Source organism: Pinus tabuliformis, chromosome 1_2, assembly GCF_031772625.1.
Source record: "Pinus tabuliformis cultivar Carrire ecotype Pingquan chromosome 1_2, CPIR1, whole genome shotgun sequence".
NCBI lineage: Eukaryota > Viridiplantae > Streptophyta > Pinopsida > Pinales > Pinaceae > Pinus > Pinus tabuliformis.
Window position 1 is genome coordinate 1,310,001,469 of NC_142298.1, and position 4,388 is coordinate 1,310,005,856.

General features: G+C 37.5%; 1 long non-coding RNA gene across 3 annotated transcripts; it reads left to right on the forward strand.

Annotated features, from left to right (window-relative positions):
• Positions 1 to 2,216: 2,216 nt before the first annotated feature.
• On the forward strand, positions 2,217 to 3,919 carry LOC149211027 (uncharacterized). 3 transcript variants are annotated; one of them, XR_016252331.1, is made up of 6 exons: positions 2,217 to 2,362; positions 2,480 to 2,548; positions 2,650 to 2,751; positions 2,847 to 2,946; positions 3,027 to 3,105; positions 3,207 to 3,915. It is a non-coding gene; the product is annotated as an uncharacterized LOC149211027 (long non-coding RNA). The 3 variants fall into 3 exon arrangements; XR_016252332.1 differs by lacking the exon at positions 2,480 to 2,548 and having other exon boundaries at positions 2,243 to 2,362; XR_016252330.1 differs by lacking the exons at positions 2,217 to 2,362; positions 2,847 to 2,946 and having other exon boundaries at positions 2,369 to 2,548; positions 3,207 to 3,919.
• Positions 3,920 to 4,388: the final 469 nt, after the last annotated feature.

The following is a 4,388-nucleotide window of genomic DNA, read 5'->3' on the forward strand; positions in this document are numbered from 1 at the left end:
GTGGTAAGGAGCTCGGGACACTAGAGCTGCTCCCGGTATCAGTTCAATGGTGAAATCTATATCTCTTTTAGGAGGGAGTCCTGGAATCTCTTCAGGAAATACATCCGAAAAATTCTGTATTACTAGTATATTTTCTAAAGAACTAGATTTTTCCTTTGAGTTGGCATAACCCACCTGAATTGCATATATATGACATCCTTTCCTGACACATTTTGCTAACTGTGAGGCGGTTATTGGTCTTAGTTTTATTAGTCTTAGAATGCCTTGTATTTCCTACCTCTTTCCCTCCTCATCTATATAGTGGATAGATTTTGTTTTACAGTTTGTAAGGGAATAGTGTTTTTCCAACCAATCCATGCCTATTAGGATGTTGTAAGATCCTAGGGGAAATATATTTAGGTCTTCTATCAGGGACTAACCTACTATTACTAATGGGCAGTTGCTGACCTTGGCCAACACTTGCCTTTTTGCCCCTGTGGCTAGCTGTAATAACCCAGTATTTTTAAATTTGATTGCTTGTAAACAACACTGATCAACTATCTTAGGACTAACATAACTTAATGTAGCTCCTGGTTCAATTAAAACAGAGATGGTTTGGTCAAAAATTCTACCCTCAAATTCCACCATGGTTGGTTGGTGTTCTGCTTGATGGTCTTCAAGAGCAACATTGATTTTTGGAATGCTCCTGGCCACTTCCCCTATAGTGGATGCCTCTTGGATCTGTGAGATTTGTTCATTTCCTTTGTGATTGGGACAATTTTTGACATAATTTGGTCCTCCACATCCCCAACATTGTACTCGGATTCTTGCTGTTAATTCAACCTCAGTTCTACCTGACTGATCATTGGTTTTAGATTCATTAGGGAGTTTAAATCTGGTTGGATTCCTATTCTGGTTTCTGTTTACTTGTCCCTTGTGGGGTCCTTTATTGATGACAGATTTGTTTCCCTTACTGCCAGCAGGGAACTTAATTCCCTTTTTGTCAATCCATCTTTTTCCTGTATCTCCATTTTGTCTACTTTGTTGGTAACAAATCCGAGCTTTTCATATAACCTCATCCATGGTTTTTGGGTTATCGAATTCATGATGCTCTTTCAAAAACAACAACATACTACTGATAAATCGATACACCTTTTCCTTTTCTTCCCATATATAGGGAACATACTGAAGTAAAGATGTAAATTTTGTAATGAAATCATCCATTTTCACCTGTCCTTGTGTCAGATAGTGAAACTCTTTTGCTTTTTCATCATAGAACCATTCAGTTAAATATATTTCATTAAAATATCTTTGGAATTTTTCCCATGTTATGTTCTGTTCATTTACTCCCTGCACATTCTTTACCTCTTCCCACCAAAGAATGGCTTTACCTTGCAGTTGAAAAATATCCAAGCGAGCCTTGAAGTTATGATCATACTCATACAACTGAAAGTACTTATTCATATTAATAAGCTAGGCTTCAACTGCCTCTTCCTGCTCACCATCAAAGAGGGGCAATTTTATTTTCCGAAATTCTCCTTGTAGTTCTATTCTTTGTTTTTTCTGTGTTTTGTGTTCTGAAGCATTATCAGATTTTTCTTCTTGATTTTCTTCCCTTGCTTCTGTTTCTAGGTATTCCGCCTAATACTCTTGCTCTCTAGTCATATGCCCATATTCTGGGTTGGGAATTGGCTGACACAGGTTTTGTCTGTCTGACAGACTCTTCATAATTTTCTCATATTATTGCATAAGCCTTTCATTGTCTGCCCTTAACTGGGCCATCTCACTTTTCATCCCTTGCACGGTTTTTAGAATGGTGGTATTGGTGTAGTGTGGTTCCTCACCTAATTGCACCAATACCTCGAGTTAGTTTCTGGAAAAGATGAAGGTCCTAATACTCTCATGGGTCTGTGCGGTGTGTTGCTCATTCTCCTCATACTAGCTACTCCTACTTCTTTTGTTGTATATGTCACAACAATTTTAAATATTAGTCTCCATAGGCCTTAGTTTTGTAACTTGGGCTTGCTCTGATACTACTTGTCATGTCTCTCTAATATACCCATTTTTTATTTTTTATTTTTTATTTTTAAATATAATATCCACGGCATGATTTATATAATTTCATTGCATATTTGATATATAAAATACATTCACTACCTTTACATTTATTGTATCACTGTGGATACATTAATGCAACATTAAACTATCTGTACACGAGTTTTAGATTTTTAATGAATATTACAGTCATCACATATGAATGACTTAAGACTTTTGTCGTGAGTTTGGTGGGAGAAGTCCTCAAGATCCTCTCTATTTACTCTTCAGTTTTCCTCCTTTCCTCGGCTGCAACACAAGTGTCTGTTCACATCCAACAACGTCTGAGGTGATCTCATAACCCTGCCTGCTTCCTAGTAAGGTTTCATTGTTTCTATCAATTTGGTTTGCATTTTGGTTCTGTTGTAATGAGCGGAACTTCGCTATTATTATGCGGATGGTTCAGCCCTGAGTTTCTGCGGCAAGAGAAGGTCTTTACCTCTCCTACAACCTTCACCCATTGCACGGCCTCAAGGTAGAAGTTCAGCTTGGCCCTATAGTTATTTGTTGTTTCTATGTGTGATTTTTATTCTAAGATACAAAGTAACATTTTCTTATTTTATGACTCTGATCTAGGTGTTCTCTGGAGGTTGAGGTCGCTGCTTCCCAACTAGTCTCTCATGGCGCCCTATCCAAAACTCTGCCAAGGCATGCGTTCTGGACCCAAATGTTCTTCGGGTATGTAAATGATAAATCCTCTTTTCCACAGCAATTCTGAGCGTTGGAGAGTAATGGAACTTAGTCAAGGGTTTGCTTTTTTGTTTACTTTCTAGTTGTCCTCCCTTCCTTGGCTACATCGCTTCATCGACAGTCACAAATGTTTGTTCACATCCAACGACGTCTGAGTGATCTCATAACCCTGCTTGCTTCCCGGTAAGGTTTCATTGTTGATATCAATTGGGTTTGTAGTTTGGTTCTCTAGTAATAAGCGAAATTTTGTTGTTACGATGCAGATGGTTCGGCCCTGAGTTTCTACAGCTAGAGGAGGTCTTCACCTCTCCTATAACCTTCACCCATTGCGTAGCCTAACAGGTAGAAGTTTGGCTTGACCCTATAGTTATTTGTTGTTTTTATGTGTCATTTTTATTCTAAGATACAAAGTAACATTTTCTTATTTTATGACTCTGCTCAAGGTGTTCTCCAAAGGTTGTGACTTCCCAAGTAGTCTCTCATGAAACCCAATCCAGAACTCTGCTAAGGCATGCATTCTAGACCCAAATGTTCTCCGGGTATGTAAATGAGAAATCCTCTTTTCCATTATGATCCTGAGCATTGGAGAGTAATGGAATTTAATCGAGGGTTTGTTTTTTTTGTTTAGATTAGGTTCTGGTTGAGCTTCCTCTGTCGAGGTTCGAGTCTAGCCTCACGGGCTCAGAGTTAAAATGCAACTTGTACTGTTAAATTGTTAGCTTTGGAAGGAAAGGCCAGCCCTCATGGAATTTTATCATTTATGCTTGTATATATGACAATCGAGGGTTTTTCTATCTGTTTCTCATAGTGGATATCGTTTTCTTTTGCAAACCTTCATGGGGTTGCGAAATGGGTTCTAAAACCCTCTTGGTTCTGGTTATAATGTTCCATATATGTATTTCTTAGATGTTTGTTGTGGAGTTCTAAGTATTAGCTTGCTGGTTCTATTTGTATTGTTATGGCGTTGGACTCTTTCAAATGGATTTTGGTTGGCCTGTGGAGGCATGGTATTCTCTTGGCACTACTAGAACTTGTTTAAAGTGGTAAAGCTTGGCTCCTCTGACCCGAGGATTAAATTGTACAGATTTAGAGATTTCTGTCATTGTTTTGTATACTCTTAAAGAGATTCTGGCAATTTATCAGTTATATTTATTAATTTTATTGCAAGCACAGTCGGTTTGGAAATGTCTCTATTCTTAGTCTTGCCGAACTGACAGTCACTATCTGTGTTTGAAGTGAATTCTATGTATGCATATTATTGCGTTAATTTATGATAGGTCTAGGTACCACCCTCGGGGTTTCAAACCCTCAATTAGTGGTCATGAATATCTGTTCTTTTAATTCTGATAATCTCGTCAAGTAAGCCATTTAATTTCTAGTGTTTTAAAGTATTTTCTTCATTCTATTATAGGATTATATTCTATGGCATCCGCCACTAATGAATGCTCTGAAAATATATTTTTTTCCTATTCCAGAATGAATTGTTTAAGCTACATGATTTCTTTTTACTGTATCGCTCTATTTTCCAGCGAGTGTTTAGCTAGAATTCGGTTATTTCCTATATGTAGAATCTAAATCAAAATTCCTTTTCTTCTATTTGGTAAAGACTATTCCTTTCAATTCCT